This window comes from Bombus huntii, unplaced genomic scaffold (genome assembly GCF_024542735.1).
Source record: "Bombus huntii isolate Logan2020A unplaced genomic scaffold, iyBomHunt1.1 ctg00000100.1, whole genome shotgun sequence".
NCBI classification, from domain to species: domain Eukaryota; kingdom Metazoa; phylum Arthropoda; class Insecta; order Hymenoptera; family Apidae; genus Bombus; species Bombus huntii.
The window spans coordinates 63,078-86,109 of NW_026099354.1; the positions used below are offsets into that span (position 1 = coordinate 63,078).

At 36.7% G+C, this 23,032-nt stretch overlaps 1 long non-coding RNA gene across 4 annotated transcripts; it reads right to left on the reverse strand.

Annotated features, from left to right (window-relative positions):
- Window positions 1-429: 429 nt before the first annotated feature.
- LOC126876852 (uncharacterized) lies at window positions 430-4,101 on the reverse strand. 4 transcript variants are annotated; one of them, XR_007694566.1, is made up of 4 exons: window positions 3,471-4,101; window positions 2,054-2,349; window positions 1,767-1,841; window positions 430-1,649 (listed from the first exon to the last, which is right to left on the reverse strand). It is a non-coding gene; the product is annotated as an uncharacterized LOC126876852 (long non-coding RNA). The 4 variants fall into 4 exon arrangements; XR_007694563.1 differs by having other exon boundaries at window positions 1,767-1,971; XR_007694564.1 differs by having other exon boundaries at window positions 430-1,671; window positions 1,767-1,971.
- Window positions 4,102-23,032: the final 18,931 nt, after the last annotated feature.

Genomic DNA, 23,032 nt, shown 5'->3' on the forward strand with positions numbered 1-23,032 from the left:
TACCCTGTCCATCGTAATCGTAAGAAAAGAAAAAAAGGAGAAAGAAGACATTTCTGTATTTCTTTACTAGGTCATGTTGATTAAAACCGAAATGATTTCGATTCATCTATTCACAAGAACGCAACGGCCTCGGAAGCTGTGTTGTGATTTCCTATCGATCGTTTCCCTCTACACAGTGTTCATATGAGCCATGTTTGTTCTTAGCAATGCCTTATAAAAAGCTGCCTGTGCTGGAGATAGACGGGAAACCGGTAGCGCAAAGTAACGCTGTGGCGCGATACTTGGCGAGGAAGTACGATCTAATGGGAAAGGACGAATGGGATGCGATGATATGCGACGAGCTCGTCGATACTCTTGGAGATTTGAAGCAAGGTGAGTAACTGATGAGATGACTTTGCATTTGTCTCACCACAGAGACAGACGTTCAAGAATTCATTGTGAAAAGACGAGTACAAACAAGATACGTATGTCTTTCCGTTAAGCGAATGTTACAGTTTGTTTGCAAAAGTCAGTTTTTAGATTATAGAATCGTAGATAGAATTTAGAGGATAGAAACTTTTAGTAGTCACTTTTAGTTTAGTAAAGTCTTATCGACAATAAGCAGACTACGTTATGATACAACGATTCCAACTGAAGATTTCTATCGACATCACGAATTCGATGGCTTCCAAATTTTCTTCTCTGCAATCTCAGACGCTCAACTCGAAAGAATCTTTTAGATCCCCCGACAAACACTCGACTCAGGTTATCTATTATCGTAATCTTCCTACGGGATTTTTTTTAACTGCGTTGCGTTAACGAATAACGGGATAACATCACGTTTCTCTCAACGCCTTTCAACGTTCTACAACTTTTATTCTTTGCAAATCCCTGTCTCTATATGATAAACGCTGGTTATCCGCGGAAGAAGCGAGGACAACGAAGTGTTACTCGATGATCAAAGACAGGAAGATCCTGGTACGCGATAACGTTACTAATTTCCAATTACGATATGTGTGATTACGTAACATCTGCTGTCTGCATAATGCGTTAACGATCCGCGCGTTGATCGCATAAATATAAATCGAAGGGAATGGAATCGCTCGAAACTCATGCAACTATCCGCAGGTGTTTAAAATCGTGTTTCTACACCGCCAACGTAACGTCACGCCAGTCGAATCGAAAAATTATTACTAGACAGAGAAGGTGAACAAAAAACGAGGTAAATAGGCTACCGATTGAATAATATCATAACGATCGTATCTCTGGTTTTTGCTCGTCTTTTATATTTGTTTCAAATGTATAAAATATAATCGTATCGATATCGTCCACGATTAAAGCCATCCATCCGCCATCGACGAGGAACGAACGATTATATTTTATCATTTATGCGAATCCTTCTCTTCTCTTCTTTCTCTATTTACGCCCCTCGCCTTGCTTCGTACCGCCGATGATTCACAATTCGATGCACCTGAACAGCTGGAACGTCGCAGATTTTTCCGTACGATAACAAACGTGTTTTTGATGGCCTGCTTTAAACCGTGACGATCGCCATGACGTGCATCAATTGTTGAATGATGTAGTGCGACGATACTCCTACGCAACTTTTTTTTACGCTGTTTTTTCCTCTATTTTTTCTTCCTGTGTGTTATCACATGATCATGAGATACCTGTATAGAAGATGCAAAGAGTCTGTGAAGAATTTACAGATATTTAAGATTATCATAATGATTAAGCAAAAGCTAAGACGCAAAATATTGCTCAAGATGTAATTATGTAATATTTACTCAATTTCTAGAAGACTGTTTATATCTTGTTGTTATTCTTGATATGGAGATAAATATAGTATACTTTATTAAGACCTAGATAAAAGACTTTTTTCTCGTTTCTCTTCTCTTACTTAATCACTAAGAGTTATATAACGTTTATTCGATAATTCTGCTTCTCCTGACCTTTCCACAAATGGTTGTTTATATCTCGACATTCTTGGTACTTTTAATCAAATTTTAATAACAGTACTTTACTCGTCAGAAGTAAATAAAAAAGCTCTACGTAGAAGCAAGGATTTACTTACATTTCCTTTCTCGAATCTCAGTTAGCAATGTTGTTCCTCTTGAAAGATTTTCCAAGTTTCCAAGACAATTTCCACGCTGGTAACATTGTATATATTTCAAGTATCGTGAACCACAGGAACTTGTTGAGGCAATATTGAAGAAAGCAAAGAGAATGAAGAAATTGTAGGAACTATGAGAGGCTACTCCTTCTTTCACACCTTATTTTCTCTTCGTTTGGGGGGAAAAACACAAATGAACGTAACGGTTGGTTTCATATACGTTTCAGATATCTGCTACTATCGCATGGAGGAGAATCCTGAAAAGAAGGAAGCGAGGAAGAATCAACTTTTGAACGAAACAATACCATTTTACTTGACTAAATTCGACCAGATTATTGGCAAAAATAAAGGATATATCATTCCTTCTACCGTAAGATTTTTTATCCAAATTTAATGTTAAAATTTTTAGTCTTTGTGCAAACTGGGCCATGTTGTCCATAAAAAATTATTGAAACTTTGTTGCGACAAGACAGCTTTAATTGTTGAGAGCAGAGTGTATCTTTAAAATTCACTCCTGTTAGTTTATGTACAAATGAATTTGCCAAGATTTTCAGCTTTTAGATAATTATTCATGTATCTTCCTCATCAAGTTTGATAGAAATTATTACTATCGTAATCAAAGCAAAGATTAAGATATGTAAGATCATTTCTCTGGATATGACACTCTTGTTTAATGAGTGATAAATGATACCATTCGAAATATCATATTTATATAATATATAATGATACTTATAAGTGTAATCACTTAAGTACAGATATCTGAATTTTTCTCACTGTCACTGACATAGATACGTATTATCGTTCCTTAGATTACTTGACCAGTTTATTTCTTTCATCACTGTGTTATTATATAATAATAATAAATAGTCACATTAAATTAATTTAGTATGACTATGATGTTTAATAATACGTGTTTCATTGCAAAATATTTAGCGATTGAAGGGCTCATAGGAAACATGAAAGTGAAAGAATACTAGAATCTAGAGTTTACGATTTCAATTTCTTTAACGAGATATTTATCATATTACACAATTCCTGTAAATGTATTTGTAATTATATCGCCGAAGAATTGTATTTAATTAAGCTATGAAGTTGTGGAATCGTGAGAAGGATTATTTTTATAGAACTGTCTAATTTCCATTCGACATTGATTGATTACTCTTTTTTACATAATACCAGTTTTGTCATTTTTAATTAACAAATACCTCCAAAGGTTGAAGTTTCTAAAATTATCCATTAAATTCTGACAATAAAATAAAAATCCAAATTCTTCCTAAAAAGCTAGTGATCTGTAGTTAAGAGTTCGATTTTTCACATTTTTCGAGGTAAATTAAAAAAATTGTTTAATAGAGGAGGTACAAAATAAATGTATACAAACCTTTTTTCAGACGACATGGGCGGACTTCGTATTTGCAGCGGCCCTTGAAAATTACGAGTATATGTTTGGGGCACCAGCTTTGGATAAATATCCAGCTCTTCGAGCATTGAAGAAAAGGATTCATAGAATACCGGCCATTTCTGATTGGCTGATTAGGCGCCCATTCACAAACAGCTGAAAAGCTAAAAACGTGTGGAAAAAAGATGACCAGTACACCAGTATATATATATGTACGCTGGCATCGCTATGTTGGTAAATGTTCGATGTTATACGTGTCGTAAAATGTAACAGTTCTATTTAAAAAAAAAAATTTCGTTTCTATGAGTACGTTAAAAGTTTAACTATAAAAAGTCTCATCTGGGCTGTGCTCCTTTATGGAAGGTATTATTGTGTTTGAAAGAACACAATATATAATAAATGTATGTATGTTGTATAATAAATGTATGTTCTTTCGAAAAAAGTTCGAAATTTTTCTTTCTTTTATTCGTACTTAACTTTTTAATAAAATGCACGATTAATTCTTGTGTCTCGTTTAAACAGCTTTTGGTCTATCGTTATTTCGAATTATTTGAACATCGTGTGAATTTACTATTTAATTTTACAATATCATTTACTATATAATTTTACAATATCATTTATTATATAATTTTACAATTATAATTTTACAATATCAATAATTTACAATAAGTGAGGGAAAAATCATTGAATGTTATATCTAGATGTCTATATACTATTTTAAACAATACTTAACTCGAGATACTCGTTTCGTCTCTTCATGATACTTACTGGCAATACCGAGTACAAATATGATGTTCTTTGAAAATAAAAAATGGATTTGAAAACGTTAATGCACGTAAATTAAATTTGGTTTGGACATATATGACACAATTTGTATGGACAATGAAGAGTACGAATCTACGAATTTCGAGGTAAAAGTATTGATATATGTATCGATATTTCTGGTCGTTACAATATCTCTAATCAATACAAAGTTCTAACTGAATGTTAGAATGTTAAACGTTAAAACGTTTAAAACGTTAAAATGTGTATCGAATCGTTGTAATTCCAAAGATGTCAATTGATGTAATGTAATAATAAAGTATAAAGTATAATAAAGTATAGAGTATAATAAAGTGTAAAGTATAATTTCGTCTGTGATATAATCTTTCTATTCCATTTTGTTACGTCGCACCGCGAGCAATATGGCAACCAGATGTCACCGTATACTCGCAGCGTATCCTCCATAGTTTCAAGTACCTTCCATAAATCTCATAGATTTCCTAGAAAAGGTCCTTCAAACCAAACAAACGTCTGTTTCCGAAGAATTTCTAAAGACTATTGTCTACCCCGACTGGACAAGGGAAAGTTAGTTTTTCTCACGTACGCTGCAACTTTCCTCCCACTAACCACTTTCTCTCGAGGGCGGTTAAGACCCTTCGTCTAACCAATTAACGACGAAGCCTACTCCCTCACTCTCCTAACTAAAATCGTCACCAACAAATCCGATGGTCCCGTGCGCTAGACACACCCATCCTTAGCTTTCCTCCGAGACAGCATCGTCTCCCAAGACAGTTCTGATTTCACATCCTTCGAACGGTCAATATCCTTCCACCGGGTAGGGCACACCCACAGATCAGCCACTCATTCATCTCGTACATATTCTCAACGCGAGAATTAATTGTAATTTCAACAAATAAATAAAAAAAAAAAAATCTCGTACATACGCACCAGCGTAACTGCCTTCGTTATAAGTTGTTGGAATAAACGGTGAAATATAACTTACTATACAGTGTCATATTCATTTAACCACCTCTTATCTTAACCGAAACAGGGGAACGACTACTTCGCGGCGTCGATTCACCGAATCGTAGCGAGAATTTACGCCTCTCGCTACTGCGACTGCGTCTCTCCGCGAACGGTCGTAACACATTGATCGACAGAAGTACTAAACTCTAATAACATAAATTTATATATTTTCTATTTCCCAGCCACCAGTTTTATAGATTTTTCTATCTTCTGTACTACTTTTATCCCTTTTATTTTTTCTTACATGAGATTATTGTAAATTTTTTTTTTTTTATTTATTTGTTGAAATTACAATCAATTCTCGCGTTGAGAATTTTCAGTAATTTTTCTGGCGTGGCGCAGTGACATGGCTGTTTATTTACAATAAGTTAATACTTATTATAGATAGATATAATTTATAATCTATAAGTATTATAAGTAAGTGCATATGCTTAATTTGGATAATTAAATGAATCTAACGTTTAGGTCTAGCGGGTAGTGCCTCTTCAGCCTGCGAATCTGGTCCATCGTATCGAGTAGTCCAGTGATTAGGGGGTTTCGGTGTTTGTTGATTCTTTTGCTGTATCTGTTGCTATATTTTGCTATTTCCTCTTTGACGGTGGGTATCTTGAGGTCGCGGTGTATTGTTTCATTGGTTACATACCAAGGTGCGTCAATTAGGGATCTTAGCGTTTTCGATTGAAAGCGTTGGAGTATTTCGATGTTGGAGTTACTTGCTGTTCCCCATAGTTGGATTCCGTAGGTCCAGACAGGTTTTATTACGGTCTTGTAGAGGGTAATTTTATTCTGTAAATTTAGTTTGGAGCGTCGGCCCGTGAGCCAATAGAGTTTTTTTAGTTTGTCCTTTAGTTGCTTCCTTTTATCTGAGATGTGTGTCTTCCACGTTAGTCTCCTGTCCAGGGTCATGCCCAGGTATCGGACTGTGTCCCTGCTAGGAACTGTTGCATTGTTGATGGTGACCTGGGGGCAGGTTTGTTTTCGGAGCGTGAAGGTTACATGTGAGGATTTCTTTTCGTTGACTTTGAAGCCCCATTTGTGAAACCACTTTTCCATGGAGTCGAGACTTCGCTGGAGAGTGGATGAGGCTATTACCGGGTCTGCGTGGGAAGCTAATAGCGCTGTGTCGTCTGCAAATGTCGCTATTGTTATATCGTTTGATATAGGTAGGTCGGCAGTGTAGATGGAGTACAGTAGGGGTCCGAGGACACTACCTTGGGGTATGCCGGCTTCTATTGGGAATGTTGCGGAAGTGGCGTCTAGGTATTTAACCATGAATTGTCTATTGGTTAGGTAAGATTTTAGGATGGAGTAGTAGGGGTGGGGTAGGATCTTTTTAAGTTTGTAAAGTAGCCCTTCATGCCATACTTTATCGAATGCCTGTTGGATGTCTAGGAAAACCGCTGAGCAATATTTTTTCTTTTCGAGTGTTTGGCTGATCGTATGAGTTAAGCGGTGGATTTGCTCTACTGTAGAATGATGTTTTCGGAAGCCGAATTGGTGATCTAGGAGTGTTTTCAAGTTCTCTAGGATTGGAAGGAGTCGGTTCGTGAGCATCTTCTCGAATAGTTTGGACAGGGTAGGTAAAAGACTGATTGGGCGATAGGAGCAGGTTTCGTGTATCGGTTTACCGGGTTTAGGGATGAGGGTAATCAATGAGATTTTCCAAGCCTTAGGATAGTGTTCCAGGCGAAGGATAGCATTAAAAATCGATGTGATGAGTGCTATCCCTTTTGTGGGAAGTTCCTTGATTGCTCTATTGCCTATTAGGTCGTGTCCTGCTGCTTTCTTGGGGTTTAGGCGACTGATTGTTTCTATAGTCTCAGCAGAGGAGAAGGGTTCGATAGGAGGGGACATTTGGAAGGGGGTGTGTAGGTATTCAGTAACGTCCGCGGCGGCTTGGGGGGAATGGGGTTTGAATACTTTTGACAAGTGTTTTGCAAACAGGTCGGCTTTTTCTATAGGGCTCCGCGCCCATCCACCTTGCGGACGGCGGATAGGTGGGATTATTTGTGGGGGGCGTGTGAGTTTCCTGGAGGCCTTCCATAGTGAGTAGTTGGCGTCGGCTGTGGGGGATAAGCTGGCGAGGTATTTATGGAAACAGTCGTTTTTATATTTTGTTAAGGTTCTGGATAGTTTTCTAGTTGCGTTGTTAAGTTTGCGTTTGTCCTCCGGTGTTCTGTGGGTCTGCCATACTCTTCTTAGTCTACGTTTTTCTGCTATTTTTTTTAGTATGTATTGTGGATATTCTTGTTTGCTGTTAGTTGGCTTTGTCGGTGTGGAGAGGCGGATTGCGTTTATTATGCTCGTGTTTAAGTATTCCGTGGCTGCTTCGATATCTTCCTTTGTTTTTAGTGGGGTGAAGGCTGAGGTTGAGTGTGTAAAGACTTCTCTGAAGAGCTGCCAGTTGGTGTGTTGGTTGTGAATGGAGCCATTAGGTGTACTCTCGATGATTGTTGAACTGACTGTTGCTATCACGGGAGAATGATCAGAGGAGAGATCAGCCGAGGAGTTGATCTGGACGTGTCTTGATGGGATATTTTTAGTTATGAAGAAGTCGAGAAGGTCGGGTATTTTGTTGGTGTCACTGGGCCAGTATGTGGGTTCGTATGTGGTGAAGTATTTGAGGTTGTTGTTTATTATGCTGTTTAAGAGGTTTTTGCCTCTTGCTGTAACCAGTCTGCAGCCCCATTGGATGTGCTTGGCGTTATAGTCTCCTCCAACTATGAATCTATTGCCCAGGGTGTCCAGGAAGTTATCAAAGTCTTCTTTGGCGATGGAGTGTCTGGGAGGGCAGTATACTGCTGAGGTGGTGATTGAGCCATGACAGTCTTCTATTGCTACGTTTGTTGCTTGGAGGTAGTCTTTCTGGAATGGTGGGAGTTCGTAGTGCTTAATACTTGCTTTGATTATTATTCCGGTGCCACCGTGGGCCTTTCCGCTGGGGTGTTATTTAGTACAAATGATAAGAAATTAGTAATAATTCACAAAAAAGGGATATTGTAGTAGAAATATTATAAAAAAACATTTTCTGTTTTAGTGTAGAGTTACTCCTTCTTACAGACAGTGTCGTACAAATCTGTACGTCTCTGAGAAAATGTAGGTATCTGAGCCCTTACTTCCTCAACAACTTTTAGATCTGATAGAAAAAAGAAACATACGAAGTAATAAGTAATGCTTACTAATAAATTCAACAAATACAGAGGAAGATGGCTAAATCGATAAATTAACGAGACTAAAAATTAATTACATCATGGATCTCTCGCTTTTAATTTTAAGCTGTAAATTACCGATATCGGTGACTGCCATATTCTCTTGAGTTTCCAAATCGTAAAGAATCTTTCCCCAGGGATTGGTCAACTGTGTATGCCCCCATGCGACGTAACTTGCTGAAGAAACACGAGCCGGTGATATGCAGGCAACGTATAATTGATTATCATTCGCTCTGGAACGCTGAAGTAATGACCAGTGCAGTGGTCCAGTGGTCATATTGAATGCCGCTGGATATATCAGCATTTGGCAACCTAACCCAGAGAAGCAGGAAATATGAAGCCACCGAATACCAATTAACTTCGTAGTTGCACGGTTCACATTCCATCATTTCTGAATATGCGAGGACAGTCCTCTTATTGTGCTTTTAATTCTTTTATTTGTTTCATTTTCAGCAAATATACTGGTTTTTTAAATTAAGCTTCTTTTTATACAGAGTTACCGATTATATTAATTTTATATAGAATATATTTAAGAAAGATATTTAATTTTTTGCTAGTTAAGTATTGATCGATTAAGTTACTGTACCTTTGTTCCGATAAATGCGTGCCATTTCCTCGAATCTAATATCATAGCAAATGCCAATACCTATTTTGCAGCCCTTCACGTCGAACGTCGTTAGGGAGTTACCAGGACTGAGTGAATCACTCTCTCGAAAAGTAATCTTATTAGGAATGTCGATGTCGAATAGATGTACCTAATAACATAAAAATGTAGTCGCTAATTCTATTGCTGCAACTTTTGTAATTTAATATCAAAGTTACCAACTCCTAAACTTTAATTATTTTTTATTTAATAACTGACAGCGTTTTTATCACTTTCTTTTATTAAAAAATCTTATCATTTAATAATGTTTAAAAAGGAGAAAAAATAAGTATAATAATATTTTAAGTATGTGAAAAATTTATATTACACATTACAACAAAAATGGGCGTTTCCCGTATCATAACGTATTTTATAAACCGTAAATTATAGAATTGGTTATAGTATACGTATGTACATATGTATATTCCTAAATTATTCCTAGATAGAGTCACTTTCTTCACCCCAATATTTTCAAATCCAAAGCCATAAAGGAATATATTACTTACCTTTCGGTGTTTTGCTATCAAAGTTCCATCGGGACCCCAAATAGTACAGGTATTGTACAATTTATCGCCCTCTATTTCAGGCATCGTACCACCAACTACATAGATGTTGTTTTCTTTAGCTGCGTTCGATGAAGCAACGCTCGTTTCACCATCAGGAATACTCTCGGCGTATTTTCGAAAGTACTCTGCATTGCAATATTTCAATTAATGAAAAATAACTGTCTTTTGTTCCAACCATAAATTAAATTGAAATGTTTGTCAGTTTTTTATTTTTTAAATTATTAAAATAACTAAGTTTTATATTTCGACTTAATTAAATATGCAATTACTTAGCTAATAGTATATATAATAAATTGTTTCTACAGGTTCAAAATGAAAAATGAATATTTAGAAATATTTAATTACGACAATGCTATTTGTGTTAGCATCAGTGGCTTGTTACTCAACGACTTTGCTAGTACTTTTTCAAACATAAAGTTAGTTTTCAATTAACACTTATACTAGAGGCGGAATTATAAATGCAAAATAATTGATAATACTAATTTATAAGTACCTAATTATTAGTATCTTAAAAAATATATTTATACAAAAATCACGATAATCATGAAAATGGGGAAATCCTATATTCTCGAATCAATTCACAATTTATTTTGTATATTAATTAGATTCCGCGCTCATCAGTACGTACTCACTGGCGACATCGAGAAAATGTATCGGCAATTCCTCGTACGACCAGAGGATCGGAAATATCAAAGGATATTATGGCGCAGCGCGAGTGGAGAAACAGAAACATATGAGCTTAACACCGTAATACTCTTATCATAGAAATAGAAGCAGTCCTCAATTCCCGCCCGCTAACTCCTATCTCCACCGATCCAAATGATCTCCTAGCCCTCACTCCCGGACATTTCCTCATTGGCGATTCATTAATGTGCTTACGTGATCGAGATTTCAGAGACATTCCATCGAACCGACTCTCCAAATGGCAGCATATCCAACAGCTTAAACAACATTTTTGGAACCGCTGGCATAAGGAGTATTTGAACGAGCTAACCAACCGCAATAAATGGAGCAAGGGTGGACACAGCATCCAAAAGGGCACAATCGTCATCCTCAGAGAGGACAACGTTCCCTCCATGCATTGGCCTCTGGGCCGAGTTATCAAGGTTCATCCAGGCGCCGATGGTGTCATCCGGACAGCTACAGTTCAGACGGCAAAGAGCATTTTGGATCGGGGCGTCAAAAGGCTTGTCCCACTGCCAATTCAACCCGATCTCGAGAAACCCGAACAACTAGCCACCGAGACGAAATAAGATGGGAACTTCAACCACACCTCCCTAGTTTGATCGGTACCCTCTCAACGGGGGGAGAATGTTACGCCATGCGGCTTACCATAGGTCATATTCTTAACTATCGATCGCGGCACTATAATGTCGCAGACGGATCGTCGCGTCTGCCCGGCAAACAAACATTGTAGTGGCAAGCGCATGGTTCATTAAGCAGGGCGACTTCCAGAAACGTCGACTCGTGGCCCGTATTTTACCTCGCAGTAAAAGAATGTGGCGTGATCCGAACGTAGTGGGGGTCGCCTTCCAGAAAAAACGAAAAAAATCGAAAGGCGTTCAGAACTTTTCGAGAAGTCGAACCGTCAACACATGTGGTATGTCGCGCATTACTTATCAACCAAAACGCAGTTACATTTTTTTTGTTCCATTTATATCTTTCTAGTTAATAAGTTGTTGAAATAAACATTAATTTATTTGTGTTAATTCTGTGGAATTTCATTGAACTACCCTTATTATCATAATCGAAATAAGGGGATCGATCAGTTCGTGGCGTCGATTATTTAATCGTAACGGGAACTTACAACTCTCGTTGACGTGCTATCTCGCGATCGCGTCTCTCCGCGAACGGTCGAAACGCCTATTTTTTAATGAACGACGTCTCCCACTAGAGACTTTCTCTCGAGAGCGGCTAGCATCCTTTTCTAACCACCGATATACAAATTGACCAATTAGCAGCAATGCCAATTTCCCTTACTTTCTGAACGAAGGTTGTCCTCGACGAATCCGATTTTTCCTCTGCAATATTATTAAAGCTACACATTTCGAATTTTCCAATTATGCCGAAACAATTGCGTGAACCACTCTATAGATTCCATACAATAAACTATTTTTTGCGTTTTAAAGTAGTTGAATATTTTATTAAAATACTCTGAGCAATTCTCAGGTTTCTGTGAAAACAAGATAACCCAAATGTAGTTGTGTTTCCTTCAGAATTATGCAGATTTTATTTGAAATATGTGAGGTGTAAGTGACCCCGACGTGATCGAGCTAATGAGATTTCAATTATCGTGATTCCGGGCGCGCCTACGATATGTCAAACAAGAATAAAACAGTTACGACCAGTGAAGAGTTCGCGTGCCTTTGACGATGCCCTAGAAGATAGTGCTATGGTTCTCCTTACTAGAGAGATAGCTCGCGGCGGCGAGCATCGCGGGCGATGAAGAAAAATCTACGGCCCTCCAAGGGTGTCTAGAACCTGAGTACTTAGAGCGAATCGAGGACATAGCGTTGAATCCCCCGGCCACCACAATATGATAAACTCAAGGACGAAACACTTCTCTCTCCTTTTCCTTTATTTGTCGGCTCTACATCCATCCCCCTTGCTTACTCAAGTTGTTGTTTGTCTATATACGATTCAGCAGCTATGGAACCACATATGGGCAAAATGGATTGACAGAAAGGAAGCGGAGGATGTAATTGAAGGATGAGCGTTGTAATGAATTGGTTTTGGTTTGTAAATATATTTGTTATGTTCTTGCAGCACTTCTTCTTTGCATTCTCAAGTCCCTTGGACGGCCTTTAGGAGAGAACAAAGACACAAATGATAATTGTAGCTGCTGGCTGTAGATGTCGCTGCTAGGGTACTGCTGTATTTTCTTTTCATTTAAGAATCGTGGAAGAAAAATCGGACTACGGTCGCCGGGATTTAAGAACCCAGATCCCGAACGCTCGTAACTTGAGACGCTAACCACTACGCTGCCGTTGTCTGGTATTAGTTAGTGTCGAGTTGTCGTATTTGTGCTGTCGAGTGCCGCCACATATGTATGCATTTATGAATCGAGTGGTTTACAAGTAATTACAATCGATATACATTACAAGTAATTACAATTTATTACAAATGACTCGCTGTGCATATTACTATAACAGTCAGTACTAATTCTATAGATCAGCAGCATTATAACTTTCCAATAAACAACCGAAAATCACGTCGTTGAATAATAAATGCATTCACTGTAGAACGAAATTATTATTACGAATATAAGAGAAACGATTTAAAAACCATGTATTTTTTCATTTAAATTATTTGCATTTGCAAAGGGAGATACAAAATTTTAACAACGTTGCAAATTATAAAGACACAAATTACAGTTTCGTGTTTAAGTTATTGTTCAGAGTTTGTTGGAATACAACGATATTAATCGCATACAGATGAGGTGATTGATCGAACGGATTCTTTCCTTCGTTGTTCAGCGATATCCTCATTAGCGTGCGTTCGTGAGATGTACCACGGCGGCTAGCACGTGCATGCTCTTTCGAGAATTCGGCGGAAGAAGCGTAGGAATATGGATGGAACATTCCCGATGGGCACGTCGAGAAGCTACTAGAAGGTTCTGCGGCACATGTGACGCCACACAGACACCCACACAGGTCACACTCATTACTGCATAGAGAGTGGGGTTCAAAACCTTTTCAAGGGCCATGGGTCACTAAGCCAGTCAGTCTGTGTCTGTGTCTGTGCCAGTCAGTCAACTGTCTACATTCCAGAACACACACACTTATAATTCCTGTAATAATTGTTTAATAAATATCACATTATATTGTTTCAACACAAACATTGTGTCTTCCACAGATTATTAATCTTAATTCCAAGATTAAATTCTAACAGAGCTTCCTAATAATTATGGTACAATTGGTAAAATGATGATTTTACATGAAAAAAGTAAAAAATATATTAGATAATTGAAATAACGCGATATAAATATAATTGAAATAACATCAGTAAGAACGGATGTTTTAAGCTTTCGATTTTGAGAAAACAGGGTATGAATATGTTTAGTTAAAAAGCAATCCGTGTTTATTCGAGCATTCGCGGAGAGACGCGATCGCGAGAAAGCACGTCAACGGGAGTAGTAAATTCCCGTTGCAATTAGATAACCGACGCCACGAACTGATCGATCCCCTGATTTATTTATCCCGATAATAGGGGTGGTTCAATGAATTTAACACTGTATTAACAGGTTAATATAGCTTGTATATTTAAAAATAATGAATGTAATAATAAAAAAGGTCACAAATTATTTAGCGATAAATACAGTTGATATGTTATAGGAATTCGACCCGACTTTGCGATATCTCTCAATGAATTCGTTAGACTAAGCAGTTTATAACGTTTGACTCTTCAGAAGGGACCGATTACTCTTCGATCCTTTTCGTTGTCTTCTCTGGAAGACGACCCCCACTACGCTCGGATCACGCCACCGTTCGCGCCTATGATCACGTATACCAGCTTCTTTATGCGGATAAAATAACGCACCGAAGGCGAATAGATGTTTCTGGAACTCGCTGCTTGACGACAACTATGCGTTTATCGCTACTTTGTGTATATCTCGACGGTCATGTAAGACGATCTGTTTGCGACGGTTAGGAACACGGCCTATAGTAAGCCTTGGGGCGTAATAAACGGAGAGAATAGAATAATCTACAGAATTATCAACGGTGAAGTATATAAATATACTAACGACTCAGAAAACATAATTGAAGTGAGTTGCTTAGATATGAAATTATTGTTAATAACTAAAAGAATAATAGTACAAGTTAGATTAGCAGAGAGACAAACGTGATTGTGCAGTGAGTCTAGGAAACAGGATAAAATATAAAACAAATAAAAATGGAATATACAATACGTCCTATCCAAGAAGATTGGATACCAACTAATGCATAATAAAAGAATGTCCGCAATATTTGGAATTAAGAACAAAATTCTTAAAATAAACAACCACCATCTTTATGAACAGAGAAAATTGATTATTGAGACTAAAGAATTTTATTAAGAAACAACATGACGCTCAGAGCATAATAACTGAAGTTATAATAACCTGAGCACAACTCAAAAACTTAGCTATGACCCTTTTGTAATAACTAACAAACAAACATTTCAAACTTAATTAATTATAAACAAGCTACAGATAATTTGAAGTTAGATATGAACAAGCTTAATAACAAAATTACATAAATAGAATTTTTCTTATTTAAATGCGACAGTTCGTAGTACAAAACAAATTTTGTTCAGGAATAAGGTTTTCTGAAAATTTCCAGCGAAAATTTTTGCAAAAATTTCCTAAAGGAATTATAATCTATGAGATAAATGAAATAAAAATACAAAAACCAACTGATATTAAAAGAAGAATGATTATTTTACAAGATCATATGAAACTGTGTAAGGGATTACATATGTAACATATTGTCCCGATGTACACATATTTGCGAAGCGACTTACTACCCTGTATATTCCAGAAACTTCTTAGTTTGCCCCAGCCTTAGCAATTTGAAACTATTTTATTAAAATTAAGAATTTTCCACATTAGATCGAACGCACTTCTAATAGGTACCAAACAGTATATATATATAGCAAGATTTCACATATCTCTAAATTATTCACAGAAAATTAATACGGCACATAAATTAGACTTCGGATTGTAAGTATTAAGAATAAATAACCGATACAGTCTCACAAAAATAGAAGGATAAAGATAGAGATAAGGGATCAAAAACAACAGTTATTTTTCAAATTTGTATGAAAAGCCCTTAAGAAAATAAGTTCCTCCTTAAATTGAAAACAGTTATATGTATAGAAATCAAACTTGCGATAAAAGTAAAAAAGATAGAAAATAAGAAAATTGTATTTGTTTTTATGACTCACTTTTACATGTAGTATAATTTCCACCGCTATTTTAGCATAGAACGCTATTTTCAAACACGAACTGTTCCAACTCGATAGTCCCTTGCTTTATTGTAAACGGAAAATTCTTTCGTGTTCTCAACCAAATTTATCAAATTCCAGCAATGACACATGCTATGTGATTGTCAGTAGAACATGGAGAAATGTTTCCAGTAAAGTTTCGAGCGACTTATCGCCGATTTTCAGGAGACACTGCGACGATATCGCGTGTACAGTGCTTCTATCGGTGTTGATGCGCTTTAATACATGGTGCAAGAGAACACTAATAAGATTTCCCAGTGGGCCTGTAAATCCTTATAGATCACTCAAAAATATATCATATTGTTTGTTTCAACTACTAGCAATTTAAAACGTCGTCTACATATATTTAGAAAGTTAGCAAAGACATATATTTGTTCCTGAGCATGATTTCTATCAGTTGAGCGTTGTAGCAAAATGTCCGATACAATTTAATGTTGAATTTGTCTTTTTTTTAGGCTAGCTTGATTGGATTACAGGTAGATTTAAACGATCCGTGTGTTGCATCTCCAAGGCATTTTCGACTCATCGATACGCAGTGATACCCGGCAAACTTCTAGTGGACAAGCGACGTTGCTTGCAGGCAGTTTATATACATGTTTTGGCATGTGTTGTCGGCAGGCAATGTCTACAGACGCCTGTAGTCTGCCCGTACGCGCCTTAAGTTTCACTGACAGACATTGTCCGCCGATTACTACGACATCTGTCTGTGGACAATAGGCCGTCAGTGTGGAGTTATCTTTACCCGAATAATTTAAGAAATATAAAATAAACTTCAACGAAAAGTTGCTAGCTTCGATATCTTACTAATACAATGTTATCGAAATTGAATAAACCTCGTTACTGTATTTAAAAGGAAATTGCATTTATATTTCAAGTTTATAGAGACAACAACAACAACCAAACAAAGAATCGCAACGAAGAAATAAACGGATACAACAAACAGAACACTGGATCGAAGATAGAACAATAAACAAGATAGAACCAAGAAAACAACAGTAACGAAGAACCGGGGCGCAGAAAAAAGCACGAAGCGTGCGAGCTGGAGAGGAAACCTGTGACCGTCGGTGCAAGCGGTAAGCATACAAAATGGTTGTCGAGCAGGAATAATCGGCTGGAGAGCCAACCTGCTGGGACCGAGCTATATGGTGGCAGGTATCGCATGGCGCCAGCTAAGCGAGCTGCCGCCCGAAAGGGTAGGTTTAACTTGTCCAATGATCCGCAAGGAGAGGGCAAGTCGCGCGCCGACCATCTATGCGCGCCATTCCCAAGTCGAACGCGAACATCTAAATGCGAAGCCAGTATGCGTTTTTACTGCAGATATGGCGCGGTCGACCAAAAGGTCGGGCCCTCAAACGCACACATTACTTGTACAATTCGAGTGCTGCAGATACGGAAAAGCAATTTATAATTTATCGTAATTTATCGTAATGCGAATTTTGGCGCGTCGTCATAAATAGATTTTTATTTAAAACGAAATTGTTAAATATCCTTTTGTATCAATTCACATAACGTTAATAAATCAATATTAGACATATTACTCATAAATTGTACATATCTTTGTGCATATACGCATAGTTTTCGTGCATATATCAATATTTGTATATTTTATGTGTATAACTTTCATATGCTTTTCGCAAATTTTACATTCATAAACATCTGCAATCTACACGTTACGTTTTTCGTTGTATTTACAAGTACGGACATTAGATATTCTATTACATTCTTTTATTATAATCTTTTGATATATTTATAGTTGTTTAATTATTAGGTCATCCCATAAGTTCGTGCCGTTTTTCGAGAGGTTATATATGTTAAGATCGTTTACATACCTTTCAGTTTCATGAAAAAATGTAATCCCCCTCTCGTTGTACAACTTCTTCCCATTTTTCTGGTAGGTTCCGTCTGGATAAAAGTTCTCTTGTTTTTCTTTAAAATAATTTTCTATGCTATTTTTGAGAGTGTCAATATTTTCCAATTTTTTAGCTACTAAAAAGTGTTGTAATGCTCTGAACAGGTGGTAATCAGATGAGGCAAAGTCTGGGGAATATGGAGGATGTGGTAATATTTTTCAATTAAATTCAGACAATTTTTTTGTAACGCTTTTCGCGACATGCTGTTTAGCATTGTCGTGATGGAAGATAACGTTGTTCCTATTCACTAAACCTGGCCGTTTTTCAGCTAGTGCTTCCCTTAATTTTTCCAACTGAGCGCAATATTTGTCTGAATTAATGGTATCACCACTAGATAAAAGTTCAAAATAGAGTATTCCTTTATAATCCCACCATACACACAAAAGAACTTTACGTGGATGTAACCCTGGTTTTGCACAGCGTTCAGGTGGCTGATTTCGTTGGGATCAGCTACGTTTCCGTTCAGGGTTTTCGAAAAGTATCCACTTTTCATCACCAGTTACCAGGGGCGTTTAAGGAATGGTTCACGTTTATTACGTGCAATTAATGACATGCACGCTGTCATTCGTTCAAGACGGTTCCGTTCCGTAAGTTCATGGGGCACCCAAACGTTCAACTTTGACACCATCCCCATTTTTTTTAAACACCTATGAATCGTTGTCTTAGGTATTTTCAGGACATTTGACATCTCTTGAACTGTCAAACTTGGTGATTTTTCAACAAGATCCCGAATTTTATCTCCGTCTGTCTGAGGAGGACGCCCGGAGCGTACCTCCTCTTCTAAACAGAAATTCCCAGCTCTAAAACGTTGGAACCACTTCCTACAGGTGCGAGATGAAAGCGCATTTTCTCCGTAAACAGCACATATGTTTTTCCTGGCAATTGTTACCGAACTTTCTTTCCAAAATTCATATAACATGAGATGTCGAAAATGGATACGCATTTCACTCGTGATTTTTTACTGTTAGAAGTCACTGTGTTCACTATATTACGATCTTATGCCCACGAAGATCTACTCTAGCCTGTTCTCGATCAGCTAAGCTCAAGTGCATTGGTCCCTTATCGCCGTATGTTTAGAAATCGACACATGAAATATATACACAAAAGTGTATAAATATATACACAAAAACTTATGGGATCACCTAATATGTAAACGATTTTGAACTATTTAATTTAATAAAGACCTTAGATCGACGGATTTTAATTGCTGTCACATAATCGTTAATTCATTACTTTTCCTCCAACTGTCACGAATTTTCACAAAGTGTGTATTTCGGATCGTTAATCTCATACGGATGTAAACTTCATTTTCTTAATAATCTTGGTCAATCATGTATCACATTTTCTATAAAATCTATAAGATCAGCAAGTGCTCTAATACTTGTGAATAATCATATATCTTAATTCGTGCCTTTTGTATTAATACAGAAGCTTCATGCGAGAAAGAATTTTCGATATAAATGTTCTCAATGTTGTAAATCGAGTTCTGCCAGAGCAACCGAGCTAAACGGACGTGTAAAACAGTGCTTCAGAAAAAGTGCGGCAAGTGGGGAAGAGAAAGTTACGAACGGCAACGCCCATAGCTAAATGGTGGAAACTCGTGTCTTCTACTAAGAAGACTACAAGCAAAACTAAAATGAAAAAGCACATCCCACCGATAAAAATAATTAACAAAGACGAACAATACTACATAAATAAAACAACAAACATATCAAAACCAAGCCAACCAATAAACGAAGAACAGGAATGCTCAGCTACAAACGAAGTTGATATGGAAACAATACCAAACAATGAAGAGAATATTACCAATAACGAATTAACCCAACAGGATGAAAGCTGGAAGGTGGCAAGTTATAACAAGAAACGAAAAATAACAGGAAATTCAGATACAGAAAAGCAGCGATGGCTGCAAGAATTACCATTAAGAAACTCCTTCAGCTCACTTACGGAAGAAATAGACGACCCAACAACCAAAAACACAACTAAATCAACGCAAACTACAAAACCACCACCAATATTTGTCGACGCCCAGATAATAGACCCGCTTATTGATCGACTAAACGATATAGTTGGGAAGGAAAACTACACAATAAAACAAACAAAATTAGAACAAGTAAAAATTCAAATAAACACCCCAGAAAATTATAGGAAAGTGATAAAGGAATTAAAAGAAAAAACGCTGTGTACCACACATACCAGCTGAAAACGGAAAGGAGCTACGAAATAGTTATAAGAGGACTACATTCAAAAACTAACACAAAAAAAATTAAGTGACGAATTAGCAAAAATTGGTCACCAAACAAGAGCAATAAACAATATGACAAGATACGATACGAAGCATTTAACAACACACTGTCCATACGTAGGGAAAATAAATGAAGTAAATGTTAAGGAAATTCGAGGATTTGGAAATACAAATTATTGACTATATTTCCCACACAACAGTTATACACCTATATTACTCTCTGAAAACGTCTTACACGCACGCTGGTCGCCAACCGACTATCCTAGATTCTTCTAACATCTGGCAACAGTCTTTTGTCTCCACTAAGACCTTGACGCCCTCTAACCCTTACACACACACTCTCATGTACAGTATAAATGTATCACTTCCCTAACACGCCTCCTTACATTTATACTGTACACTTAATTTTATTTACATACTTGTCGAATTAACAAAATATTTAACATTTATCGCTTTATTTACATTTCTCTTATTTTACATTCATCCATGACCTAAACCTTTCAAATTTCTCTCTACACAGTGCCTTCGTAAAAATATCCGCAGTGTTTTCAATCTGTACTTACTTTTATTATGTTTATCTTATTTTCCTTTACGTACTCGTGAACGTAGTGGTAATGAACTTCGATGTGTTTAGAATTTTTTGTAAAAGTTCCGTATTTTGCTATACTCATTACTCCAGAGTTATCCTCATAGATTTTTACAGGGTTATCGTCTACATTTACATCGAAGATTTTCATTAGTTCTCTGATAGTCATTACTTCGCTCACCGCTTCCGATAGAGCAACATACTCTGCATACGTCGAGGCTTTTGTCACACACCTTTGTTTTTTAGACTTCCATCCAATTACATTTCCATACCATCTAATTACATACCCAGAAGTCGATTTCCTATCTATATGATCTCCTGCCCAATCAGCGTCCACATAACAATCTATCGTTTCGCACTTTTCATTTCTTTTATAATGTAGCCCTAAATCTCTAGTCCGGTACAAATATTTCAATATTCGCAAGGCATATTTAAAATGTGTCTCGTTACAACAATCTTGAAATCTACTCAGATAATTCACACTATAACTTATATCGGGTCTGGTATTTACACTAATATACAGCAATGCGCCAATTAAATTCTTGTATCCAATGTCCTCTCTATTTATCTCAGCTTTTTCAATTTTTAAGTTGGTCTCCATAGGTGTACAGTACAATTTGCTGTTATGTAATTTATATTTGTTTGCTAATGATTCTATGTATTTCTTTTGGCTTAATCTCATTTCATTTTTTAAATAATCATACTCTACATTTATTCCAAGATATTCTTTTACTTCACCTAAATCTTTCATTTCAAATTTATCAGTTAATAATTTTTTTTACACTTTGTATCTTCCCTTTGTTTTTACTACAAATCAACAAATCGTCTACGTATATTAACAAATAAACAACATTTTCTCCCTCTCCATAAGTATATAGGCACAGCTCTATATTGTTCTTTTTAAAACCTAATCTCGTCACATACTTATCAAAACACTCATACCAGTCCCTCGGACTTTCTTTTAACCCATAAAGCGCTTTCGATAATTTACAAACTCTATTCGTTCCGTCCGCATATCCCTTTGGTTGATTTACATATACCTCCGAGCTTACTTCACCATTTAAAAAGGCAGTTTCTACATCCATTTGCTCAATTATTAATCCATTTTGACAACAATATGATAGCAATATCTTAAAGGTCTGATTACTCGCCACTCGAGAATATATGTCATCGGCTACGTTTCTTTGTTGAAATCCCCTTACCACTAATCTAGCCTTATACCTGTCCTCTGATTTTTTTCGTGTAAACCCATTTTACATCTAATACTTCTTTGCCTTTTACCCTTTCTACCAATTTCCAAGTTTTATTCTTATAGAGACATTCTATTTCCTTATCCATAGCCTGTTTCCAAACTTCATTATTTTCGCAACCAATCGCCTCCTCAAATGTACGAGGGATATCTACTTTACAATAATTTGCATGAATCTCGCAAATATTTTCCTTTTCTGGATACCTTACTGGAGTTTTCTTAATACGTGTAGATCTCCTAGGAGTGTTTGAGCTTTCAATACTACTATTATTTTCATCTTTCCTACCTTCTAACTCTTCCATATCCATACCATCCAATGAATAGTTATCTTCGCTATCATTTCTATCTGCCTCTAATGAATTTTCCTCAAAACCGATACATTTAGTGTCTGTCTCTATGACCTCTACATGTCTAGCTATTGTTATGTTCCCACCTAATAAGACTCTGTATCCTACTTCACTATATCCTAATAGAATTCCCATATCTGCCTTCTTGTCCCATTTGGAAACTCTTTTTTGTTCTGGCCTTCTTACAAAAACTTTACTTCCATATAGATGTAGATTTTTAACACTTGGTTTTTTCCCGAAGAATATTTCAAAAGGTGTCTTTCTTTCTATAGTATTCGCTAATATTCGATTTTTCAAGTATGCCGCTGTACAAACTATTTCCGGCCAGTACCTTTTATGTACTTTCGCTTCCGCTAACAAGCAACGCGCCATGTCCATCACTGTTCTATTATACCTTTCCGCTGTCCCGTTTAATTCATGTACGTATGTTGGGCAATTATTTATTCTTATACCTTTATCCCTAGCAAATTTATAAATTCGATTATTTAAATATTCTTTACCATTATCGAATCTTAATATTTTTAACCTCTTGCCCGTTAAATTTTCGGCTTCATTTACGAACTGTACGAAAGAATCAAAGACCTCATCTTTTGATTTTATACAATAGATCCTAGCTATTTTACTATAATCATCGATAAATGAAATGAAATATTTTTCTCCATTGAATCCGGTAGTCTTAAAGGGACCACATACGTCCGTATGAATAATTTCCATTATTTCCCTAGTCTTAGTTCGATTATTTTTGAAAGGTAAGTTATGCATTTTGCTTTCTATACACACCCTACATTTCAAAAGTTCCTTTTCAAATTCATTCGGTATGCCAGTCACTAGTTGCTCTTTACCCAAAATCTCTAAATATTTAAAATTTACGTGTCCTAGCATCCTATGCCATCTTTCCTTTTTACTCATACCACTACGTTCGGCGCTGTTTACTAAGTGCGCCGTTGCTGTCCATATGCCTGCTCTTGAGTTTCCATGCTCGCCCGTGCCGGTTCTTGATTGACGATGAAAGTTTC